The 12,488-nt window shown below is 40.1% G+C and overlaps 1 protein-coding gene across 2 annotated transcripts in view; it reads right to left on the bottom strand.

The window, feature by feature from the left end:
- LOC124162322 (arylsulfatase B-like) overlaps positions 1-10,253 on the bottom strand; it is a 52,759-nt gene extending 42,506 nt beyond the window's left edge. For both annotated transcript variants that reach the window (XM_046538823.1, XM_046538824.1), the window contains exon 1: positions 10,158-10,253. The gene's annotated coding sequence lies outside the window, so the exon portion shown is untranslated. The remainder of the gene's footprint in view (positions 1-10,157) is intronic.
- Positions 10,254-12,488: the final 2,235 nt, after the last annotated feature.

Here is a 12,488-nt window from a genome sequence, read left to right as displayed (position 1 = left end):
TTTCAAAGGAATCTTTTCGAAATAGAATAGCTGTACATGCCAGATCAGGGAAAATTTCCGCTATGTGAACAACTTAGAACTGAACTGTCATAACTTGCTGTGAACTGAAAATTCACAGCAAGTCATGACATGTCAAAACTCTATCATTTCATCAAGAAGAAAACTTATAGTGTTGATCCTCATTACACATGATCTTTTGCGTCTTCAATTTTTACTTTCCATGCACCTCTGTTCCTTGTGCGTCTAATGATTTTCTCAGCCTTATTAAATATCTGGTCTATCTATTATAGCATTCATACTTCGATTCCTCGTAGTTCGCTCCTGTTGGATTGTGAACACAACGCCTATTCAATTCCACATCTGGATTGCCCACAACATAAAGTTGTACGAATTGATGATCTGCATCTGGTAGCGGTAACAGCGCCGCCAGTTAGTGATAAATTTAACCTTGTATAAGCAATAGGTTTACGTTACCATTCTATTTAGAAAAGATTTCTTTGAAAGACATTTCTGTTTGTATACTCCGTAGAACGATTTTCATACTTAATGGATAAAAACTTTTGAAAAAGAAACCGGATTACCCAATAAAACCCTTAAAAAAACCCATTTCGGCTTATGAAACGTGGAACCCCACTTCGAATACTTTTAAAAAAATAACTTTTTACCCGAGCAAAAATGACCGATAGACAGAAATATATCTTGGGTTTCCAACGAGGAAAAGTCCTTCATTTCGGGCAGCAGCGATTTGCCATTGGCCCACCGTTGTCAGGGGGTTCCCGGAACATATTCGAAGCAAGCTCTGGGGAAAAACCGGAATGGTTCGCGCAATAGATCCATTAGGAAAGGATGACACGACGGAAAACGTCTTTAATATTGTGTACAGGATTCTTCACCCCAAGTTGCAAAATCCTATAAGTTAAGAGATCTGAAATAACAGATGGCATTGAGAGAGAGCGCAAGTATGAGTGATTTTAGAATATGATTAATAGGGTGGTTTCCTATTATTTTTTATTGCCTAAATCGAAATATTATTACTCCTGGAGTACGTATATCACGCTTTTAGATTTTTTAATGACGATATCTATTTTTCGCGATTAAATGAAAAGTGAAAAATTTCAAGCGCGCGAAAACGCGACGGGTAAGTATGAATGCCGGGAAAACTCCCGTGTGACGCCGTTCTGGTTCCCGCTGCCGCAAGTTAGGTGACCTTGGGACGAGGCTCGCGCTGAGCGCTGATACGACGCAGGATGCTAGCAGGTAGCAGAGTACCATGCTAGCTGGTAGCGCTTGGCTTAAATAAGGATTATTAATACCTTATCAAACGAGGAAAACTTTCCGACCTTGGCCAGTTTTAATAGGTGATTATTAAGACATGTTTCCCTGAAGTTTGTGCCTCATGCAAGTGTTGATAATCTCAGACGATGTAAAACTCCTATCTACTCGTATAGAAACTAGGTCCCTGTGACGTCATATGGAGTAGCATCGCATGGGTTCCAATCTGGCCTTTTTCAAATGAGGTTAAAATTGACCCTTTCCATTCATCTAAACTGGTATTTCTAAAACCAAATAATTTGTATATAATGAATACACTAATGGTGGGTAACGAATCGCAATCAATGCCTTTCGTTTTCTTTGATGGAGGGAACTACCCTATTATGTAAGATTTTTTAAGTTATTTCTAATGCAAATCTAAATAGCAACTTTAGCAGATGTTATCATGGTGTAACACGTTGTAAGTGCATATGTAGATGACCCGGTGAACTCCGTTTCACATTCATTTGATTAAAATTAGGATTTTATCAGAAAAAATATGGTATAATTCCTTGCAAGTGGGCATGAAATTGTCCTGCACAATATACTTTGCACCAATGACGAAGTCATTTTAAACCAACTGCTATATTTCTGAATGTTGGCTAAAGATTGTTTTGAAACATTTCTCAATCCAAAAAATTATATATGCACTGGATCTGGTGGTGGCATTAATTGTGACAATTTTACTTATCCTCCAACACAAAATAATTCAGTACACTCAGCGCTGTTATTTGACGCCTTCAAAAATTAACAAATGATTTTCATTCTCCAATAGGGTAATTTCCGATTTTTATTGCCTAAGTCGAATGATTATTACTCCTGGAGAACATATTTCACGCTTGTAGATTTCAAATGACGATATCTATTTTTCGCGATTAAATGAGAAGTGAAAATTTTCAAGCGCGCGAGAACGCGACGGCTAAGCATGAATGCTAGGAAAAGCCCGTGTGACGTCTGGCTGCTGCTGTGTGAGGCCACCTGGGTGCGAGACTATGAACGCCGCTACGATGCAGACTACTTGCTGCCGAGCATGGCGGTAGCGTAGAGGTACTCTGCTAGCAGGTAGCGCCTGGCTTAAATAAGGATTATATTATCCTATCAAACGAAGGAAAATTCCGATCATAGGCAATTTTATAGGTGATTATTAAGAGATGTTTCCCTGAGCTGTGTACCTCATGCATGCATTGATAATCTCAAACGATGTAAAACTCCAGATTACTCGTATAGCATCCAGGTCCCTGTGACGTCACGTGGAGTGGCATCGCATGGGCGCCAACCTGGCCTTTTCAAATAAGTTTAAAATTTACCATTAACATACGTGTAAACCTGGATTTATAAAACCAGATAATTTTTATGTTATGAATGCACTAATGGTGGGTAACGAATCCCAAGCAATGCCTTTCGTTTTCTTTGACAAAGGAAACTACCCCATTGTTTATATTTTTCGGCACAGTAATCTATTTCCGAATCGAACCTGACTTCTATTCTTTCTAGGATCATAAGACCACTGCGCCTTCGGAATCGCTCTATTTTATTGTGTCGAGCTAGCTATTGTTGTTTGTTGTGCACGAACGCGTTGCATTCTAAGTCCCATCTCTTCATATTCACTAACTCCAAAACGAATTTCTGCCATATCAATACAACTATTAATATTATATGCCCCTCGCCGATCATCAGTTCACTTAGCATGTAAGGTAGCTGGTCGTATTTTAGCATCGCTCGTCGCATTTAAGTTAGCTTGTCTTCTCCTTTTCTTATCCTAGTAAATTATCAAAGAAAAGATAGTTCTCGCGCACTTAGCGGTAAATAGTGTCGCTATGTCAAACTGCATAAACAAATTACTGTATTAGCATATAAAATAAACGGTTAGTAACTAAATTAGCCCAAAGTAAGGGAATAATGTTAACGCGCACTAAATTTGTGAATAAATAATGACGAATGAACGTTTGAACGAATTTATCAAAAGGTTGATGTTTATCATAAGAATAAACTTAGAAAGATATGTCAAAGTACATTAATAAAACTGCTGGTCGTCAAGGGGATAGTGACTAGTGAGCCGACAACGCTCAAATTTCAGTAAATCACGTGTTAAACTAAAATCGATTTGCAAGAATAAGAATGCATATTAATTTTTCTTTCCAATTTTATGTGCTTTAAATTACAAATGACAAGTATCGATTAATTATTGTTACTCACCTTTTTGAACCATCCCTGAACTTCACAAATATTTCAAAACAAAAATTAACCACACCGGTCCAGTCGTTCTCGAGTTTTAGAGAGACTAACGGACAGCGAGTCATTTTTATTACATAACCTAAGTGGCCCGGTGAACTTCGTATCACTTTCGAAGTAATCGAAATCTAATGACGATATTATGTCTGTCGGAAGGCATTAGATCTAATGCTATTTTGAACAAGTAAGTTGACTAAATCATGACTCATTCTGATGACGTAACTTTTGTATTTCTAGGGCAATAGCTCGCTTCATTGCTGGATAGTGAGCACAGCGCCTTTGAACTTCCATATACGAATTTCTCCAGAAATTTATTTGCAAGAATTAAGAATTATCTGAATTTGGTATGGTAACAGCTCTCCAAGAAAGTGATAAATTAGCAGTCATCGTGAACAACGCCGCGGAAACCTACGCACGAATTTAAGTGATAAATTTGTTCGTGTGTCTGCAATTATTTAAAATTTGGTAAATTATATCTGTAATGGAAACAAATTTGAATTTTATCTGATACTATTACGGTTTAATACCTCGTAAGTGGGCATACATTGTCCTGCACAGTATGCGTCGCGCCAAAAAAAGTCATTTGAAAGCAACTGTTACATTTTTTTACTGTAGGCCGAAAAGTGTTAAGAATCATTTCCCATCCCAGAAACTAATGAGCATAATGGTTCTGGTGGTGGCACCGATTTTGGATTTTATTTAGCAATTATACTTTTTAACTAATACAAAATAATACAGTAGATTAATCGTTGTGTTTTAACACCTTACAATGTTGACAAAGATTTTAATTTCCCAATTGTTGCTGATTTTTTGGCACAATAATCTAATTCCGGATCGTGGTTGAATGCTACTCAGGATCATAGGATCGCTGCGTCTGTGGAATCGCTCCATTTGATTGTGTCGTGCTCGCTGTGGTTGTGTTTGATGAGCACGAACTCGTAACATTCTAATATTTTCTACAGTAATTGTTACATTTTGATTTTAATCCCAAAAAATGAGAAGACCTGTCAGACGCTTGGGCCCCCCAGAAAAAATCCTGGATCCGCCCCTGAGCATATGCCATTACCTACTCAAAATATTGGTGTGACCCGATTATAGAGCGGAACCTCAAAGATAAAGCATCAATTTTGTTTCCGTATACCTCCCTCCCTCAGAATGAAACCTCCAGCGATAGATTTTCAGGGACCAAAAGTGTGATTACTATACCAACCATTTCCTGAACCACGCGGACATTCCCACCGTCCCATTTTCCATGGTTTATTATTATTATTATTTCTACACATTGCTGCAGGTAGACTATTGCCTGGTGGCAGCGCTAGATGTATACACATGAATAACAAGTTCTAATACAAAGTTAAAATCTATTACAAAGTTTAGAAACAGAAAAGACACCCATCGTAAAAAATAATACATTGATTCTAATCTCAAACTACTAAGAATTTAACATTGTCCCAACAAAGCATTTTAAAACAATCCAAAAAACATTAATTCTAATGCAATACAACTAACAAATGAACATTGACCCAATTAACCCAATTGATCCAATTTCACACTCTCCCTTTTAGACCACTATGTCATTAACAAATAAGACGATTAAGAATATATTACAAGGGGAGTGCGTAGAGGAGCCCCACTGCCATCCCATAGAAGATTGATATCTGTTACCACTTCGGTCGCATTATAATGGCCTTTCAAATATATCTGCGGCGCTGCGATTGGTGAAATGCGATCCACTTTTTTCCGATATTTTGCACTTTGGTCTTTGCAAATGTAAGAAATCGCATTGAGCTTTTACGAGTTAGATAGATCACATTATCATGCATATAAATTTCTGTTAACACCCCCAATTACACCTTATTTTCCCGTGAATCTCGAACCAATTTGTTCGACAGTTACGAGAGCGGAGACTAGGGTGGTTTACTATAATTTTTTATTGCCTAAATCGAAATATCATTACTCTTGGAGTACGTATTTCACGCTTTCAGATTTTTTAATGACGATATCTATTTTTCGCGATTAAATGAAAAGTGAAAAGTGAAACTTTCCGTATTTACAACTGCGATTCAATCAAAACCCAAGCGTGGCGTTGCAATTGCATTCTGATTGGTTGAAAGGCTGAAATATGGTACCAGCTATGGTTCTAGCAACGAAAAAAGGGACGCGTTGAGTGATGTAAAAAGGGATGGGACTTCAATCCTTGGAGCATTAGCGTGAAATGGTTATTTTTCCGTCATCATTGGAGCGATCGCTCGAGCTATCACTGGGAAGGGACAAACAAAAATGATCGTAGGATTCAGGCTTAAGAGGACATAGTACACACCTTTTTTGCATGATTCTACGCGTTCCGTTCTAATCCAGTTGATTCTCTTCTCGCAGATGTACCGACTTACAAAAACTTTGGGGGGGCACAAACCGGGGACCTTGCCCCGTGAAATTTTATAAGTAGTAACTTTTAAGTTTTTTAAGCGTTTTAGAAGCGTCATATGATCAACATTAGAACCCTGATAACTCGAATCCCGATATTTTACACTCCGGGGAAAATCGACAAGCCTGACACATTTTTTACTCGCACCCATAACGAATTTTTGAGGGGGCTCGGGCCCCCTCAGGCCCCATGGAGTCGGCGCCATTGTCTTCTCGTACAGGCATATGGTTTTTGATAAATTCAAGGCAATGTATATTGGTAGAACGATAAATTTTCATTTTTTTATAAATAGTATATCCTATGTAAGGCTCTATTAGAAGTAATGGCTATTTTTGGGAAGCGTTACAGAATATTGAATCAAGTGATTACTTTTCTGCTTAGGTCGCTACCTATAGTCAGGTGTTTATGGTTAACACCTCAGACCATGCAAGCCACACTAGGTCCTTTTAACCTGTTTGATAGGCCCTTCCACACAGGATCACCAAAGTAGCTTAATAGATACCATTGTTTCGTAATTTATTCTCCTGGACTCAAATAATATCCAACCAAAACATTTAGCTCTTATGGTCTAAGGTTAACACACTGACTCCCGTAGTCAATGATTTTAAAATAAGTGCGTAAATAAGGAATAATAAAGGAGAATTTTGAGAAATTTGAGTCCAGTTAGGGGTATCTATCAATGACCAGTGGCGCAGCGAGGGGGGTTTTGGGGGATTACATAGGATATACTATTTATAAACCTCAGAGCTCAGAAACGTTTTTAAATTTAATGCATTATACTTAATTGGATTAGTATTACTTATTGAATATTGTAAATATTAATAAAATATCCCTCCGAAACCCGTAAAACTCACCATTTAGAACTATTTATCTTTAAATTTTTCTGAAGGAGTGCCCCCGCACCTCCCGCTCACCCTGGCGGGTATTCCACACCCCCAGACACCCCGGTATTAGTTGTGCCTAAAACCCTCCCTAGCCTTAATTCCTAGCTGCGCCCCTGTCAATGACAGCTGGCGCAGTCATCGTAGTTGTCACTTCTCTCACCGGGGGCGCGAGATCGCGAGAGGCGATCCCGCTCTGCAAGACACGCCGGGAACGTTTTTCCAGTGTAATTGGGCAATTGATGTCCTTCAAGTTTGCCTCGCTCGATTTCTTGCGCTTACTCTTACTAATAGTGCAGAGCAAAAGCTCGAGATGATTGATCGATAGTACTTGGAGGAGCTTAGATCAATTTAAGGTTTAGTTACTTCATTTTAAATATGTACGAACACCCCGAGAATAGTGGTGAATGTGACGGAGTATCGCAGAATGCCGTGACCATGCCCTTGCTTCGATACCAGTTTTTCTCTAGTCGAGCGACGAATGGCGCACATTTAAAAATTTATTATTTACGGAAAACAAGTGTTTCAGACAACTAATTCGAAAAAAACATAAGACTGTAAGTATGTAATTCTGTTTTCATTTAAACCATGTTAAAAAACCGCACCATTCTTAAATGATGACCCAGTATTCTTGTGCTGCATGATACCACCTGATCACGTGGTGACGATTTTTTGATAATAATGAATTTAATCGTCATTCCCTAATAGAGTGGTTTCCTATTAATTTTTTATTGCCTAAATCGAAAAATTATTACTCCTGGAGTACGTATTTCACGCTTTTAGATTTTTAAATGACGATTCGAGACGTGGAGACCATTGACACGGATACCGGCGCGCGCTGCTAAAAATACTCCCGGACCTACGTCGAATTATTCACAGTCGGCGCACATGTTTACTCGAGGTGCCTTCCGGAGCACGCCGGATACGCTATATGGTAGTAAAACAGTCTTTCTGGGCCTTACCGGCGTGTGGGTTCCCGGATTAGGTACTTACGGTTAACGGAACAATTTTTCGCCACACGGAGCAATAGGGTGATTTCCTTTTGTTTTTTTATTGCCTAAATTGAAAGATTATTACTCCTGGAGTACGTATTTCACGCTTTTAGATTTTTTACTGACGGTATCTATTTTTCGCGATCAAATGAAAAGTGAAAATTTTCAAGCGCGCGAAAACGCGACGGGTAAGTATGAATGCCGGGAAAACTCCCGTGTGACGTCGTTCTAGCTCCCGCTGCCGCAGGTGGGGTGACCTTGGGGCGAGGCTCTGAGCGTTGATACGACGCAGGATGCTTGCAGGTGGCGCTTGGCTTAAATATAGAGATTATTAATACCCTATCAAACGAAGGAAACTTTCCGACCTTAGGCAGTTTTAATAGGTGATTATTAAGAGATGTTTCCCTGAGCTCAGTGCCTCATGCATGCCTTGGTAACCTCAGACGATGTAAAACTCCTATCTACTCGTATAGAAACTAAGTCCCTGTGACGTCACGTGGAGTGGCATCGCATGGGCGCCAATCTGGCCTTTTTCAAATGAGGATGAAATTGACCCTTGCCATTCGTCTAAACCGGTATTGCTAAAACCAAATAATTTGTATATTATGAACACACTAATGGTGGGTAACGAATAGCAATCAATGCCTTTTGTTTCCTTTGATGAAGGAAACTACCCTATTCGAGCCATGGAGACCATCGCCAGGGACGTCGTCGCGCGCTGCTAAAAATACTCCCGAATGTACATTGAATTATGCTGCCGGCGCTCATGTCTACTAACGGAGCCATCCGGAGCCCGCCTGATAAGCTATATAGTAAACCTTTCTCACTGGGCTAGTGAAGAGTTCTCGGGATCGCCACCGGGTCAGGAACTCCACAACTGTTGACGTTTCGATGTCCGACTCGGTCATCGTCCTCAGGGCTGTGAGTGTCGAGTGAGAATTTTAACTTGCTGATATACAGAGAGCATGAGGGTTCAAGGGGAACCCTTCAAGGATACAACACACCGGGGCCGGGAATCAAGCCCGTGGCATATACGCCCGATCACCCGGGGAGGGGCTGGAGAGGATGGGAAAAGGAAAGAGGCGCCACCGCGATAGGAGCCCGTGGACGCTTCTGGGAAGGGATAGGTTCGGAAGGGATGGGACGGGGGAAAACACTTCAACGCTATGGAAGCGAAGAAGGCCCACTGAATAGCGAAACCAAGCAAAGCTATTAATGTTCTAACGACTTTGGAGGATCATTCTATGAGGAAGAATAATCTAACGATCAAATGGTTAGATCTTGCTTATATACAGTCACTCTGGTGGTCAGGTGCTTTCCAAGGGCTTGGAAACCTGTGCTCAACAATATCCAAAAGACTAGGCAAAACCATCACGCCAGCCAATCAGAGCGCGCCGCTGACGACAGCCAATCAGCAGTCACCTGACCACCAGAGTGACTGTATGTAAACAAGTGAAATTTCTCACTCGACACTCTCCGCAGAGAACAAGAATGCTCCATGTCCTCCGCGCCCACAATCTGCCGACCGTACAGGGATCCATATCCAACCAAGCCAAACGCATGGGTGCTCGACTAACAGCTACACACAATTCACTACTAATCAATATTTGGAATTACGACGAAAATTTACCTAAACTACACATACACTGCCTAAGCATATCACTCGCCTATTAGTCTTTCGTATGTCTTTCCTTCTTGAGTTATTTTTTCTATCAAACATTTAAAATCAATTTAAAAAATCAATAGCATACGTTAGAAAATAAAAAAGAAAATTTATAAAAATTTAGAACATCCACAAAAAAATTAGAGAATCGAAAATGAAAAGGACGTTAAACAAAACACCAAAAAAGGCCATTTTGGCAATTAAAATACAAAAATATTGTTGCATCAGTTACTTTTTTCCCGCTGTTTTGTTTTTAATTATTTTTCTTAGTTTTAGTCGTTCAATTTTACGAACAGTCAATTAGATTTTAAGCTTCCTTTTCTCAAAAACACCACACTACCTACTCAAGCAACGCAAACAACCGTCATTTTATTTTAATTATTTTTTATTAAATTGGTAGTGGTGGCCATTGGCTGCCGGGACAATTTTTTTTCTGCGCCTTCGGCCCCCCAGAAAGTCTGCTCACTCGGCACTCACACCCCTGAGGACGATAACCGAGTCGGACAGCGAAACGTCGGCAGTTGTGGAGTTCCTGACCCGATGGCGATCCCGAGAACTCTTCACTAAGTCTATTAGTCGCTGGGAAAGCACGAAATCTTTCTTCAGTCTCACTGGACCTTACCAGTGTGTGGATTCAAAGAGTAGGTACTTACGATTCGCGGAATAGCCAGATGAGGACAGCGCCTCGGTCAGTCTGCCTTTCGAGCGTGACTTTCGCCGCGACGCGTACGGGAGGTGTGATCACAAGACACAGACGGAAAGAGAGAGCTGCCGCCGCACACACGAATACGCCTTATATATATACATCGGGCGGATATGACTGCGGCCGGTGTCTAAGGCGATAGTCAGATGCGCGATCCTCGCTATAATGAGGGAAATGATTTCTCAAGGAGCGGACCAATAGAGCTGAATTCCCGACAAATAACAAACGAACTTAGCTCATCGTGCGCGGGCGCCGTAGGATGGAATTAGAAAATTTTATTGCCCGGTTTCATTAATCAGCAAGGACACGATCGAGGCTCGCCTAGCATTGCCATGCGATTTTCCTTCTTTATAGGAATAAGAAATCGGAATCGACCGACATTTTTGGCGGCTCTTCGATTCGAGGTAAAACTCTTGAGAGTCTCATAAGGATCGAGGAAATGAAATGTATGGTGTAGTGATCAGTTCTGACCAGTGGCGCAGCGAGGGGGGGTTTTGGGGGTTAAAACCCCCCCAGAGCTCAGAGAAATTTTTAATTTTAATTCATTTCACTTTAATGGATTGATATTACTAATAGAATGGTCCCAGCCAGCACAGAACAGGACGTTGCCCCTTAAATTACGGCAACTTTCCATCAACGATAAAGAAACGGCCGAATACGTTGCTATAAACATGACGGCAACGAGGCAGCAACGAAGGGGCAAAAATGCCGTTAAATGTCGCCAACGATAAAGCAACAGTTTCTTTTCGGTGACGTCACAGACACAAGGGACACCTACCGGCACTTTCGAGAACTAACTGGGCAGCATCGCGACTGTGGCGCCATCTAGCGGGATTTTTTGATACCACGTTGATACTGCTACCATGGCGGGGTATTCCAATAAATTCAAATAATAATTGATAGGTCTGGGTTTAATAGAGAAATCAATCATTGACAGAATTTTGAAAATAAACTTTTATTTTCGCTGCAAACATTAAAATCCATTAGATATTCAAGCAAACGGTATAAAGAGGTCACAACAGCAATGATATCAAAAGCACCTAACACACCACAGAGCAACTGATTTTGTAATCAGAGCAGCCCCACCTGGGGAAATGACAGTTGGAAAAAACAATGAGCTACAGTGTAGTTCATAACCGAAAATGGAAAGAAATAGGTCTCCATCAATACAAAACAAAATATAATGCTAACCAAAAGATAGCATGATCATTTTCAAGTGGAAATTATAGAATTACAGCAATATTTATGTTAAATCCTCAAGCACAATAGATCCCCCACGAGGAACAGTACGAAAAATATCAATCTCACACATGACTCCAATATCAAAATAGGAGAATAAACAAATTATAGTTTTACATCATTAATTACATAGTAAGGGTTGAGGTCTTAACAGAAACTTGCATTCAATTTTTTGGAGTCTAGATTTAATTTACTTTCAAGTTTTCTGTTGCAGCAGATCCTAACAGGCAGGGTTTGTAAAGTTATATTTGACATAACATATTGAAGTCTAATTCCGAACACGGAGGCATGAAATGCAATAGCAACACCAGTGTGCACTATTTAATGTGGCCTCTCATTTTAGTGGTCAACTACTTAATTACCATGGAACACAGCCATTTCATACAAGGACATACACATTCAAGGTTGTGGTGACAGGGAACATTAGCATGTGGTAATTAGGAAATGTTATTTTTAAAGAAGTTTTCTTCATACAATGTACACATTCAGTTGTTCACTGCCATAGCAAGCACAATGCCCTATTATGAATGCCCTATTATTAAATTGCTGTGTTCTATGACAATAAGGAAGCTGATCACCACAAGCTAACACACCCTAGCGTTCCTGCAGCATTTTATGCCTCCATATTTGGAATAAGACGTAAGCTTCACCACTCCATGGAGCTGTTTAAGGGTAGGGCATTCTATAGCATTTGAGCTAGGTTCACAGGAAAGAAATGAAGTAAAATTAATTTATTTCAGCTATACGAAAGGCTATTCAACCAAACTTGGTCCTATTCCTAGCAGCATTTGGCATTTTGAAAAATCATAAAAAAATAGGGCATTTAAGTAGGTGAAGAAACATTCCTTCTCCCTTGTCAGGCAAAAATCAAGGAGCATTAATGACATAGCTGTGTCTGTCGTAACAGTGATCAGTCGCTGACCTCACCTTATCCCACAATCATGTTATGAGACTACAAACAAAACTGCCTTTCCACACTGACAGGTTCTGAGATAGGCAAATTGGAAGAATCATGTTTCTTCGAGATCCCCTTTGAATTGCC

The sequence above is a fragment of the Ischnura elegans genome, chromosome 7, assembly GCF_921293095.1.
Source record: "Ischnura elegans chromosome 7, ioIscEleg1.1, whole genome shotgun sequence".
In the NCBI taxonomy this organism is placed as follows: Eukaryota; Metazoa; Arthropoda; class Insecta; order Odonata; family Coenagrionidae; genus Ischnura; species Ischnura elegans.
This window is presented reverse-complemented; position numbering and strand designations above follow the sequence as displayed.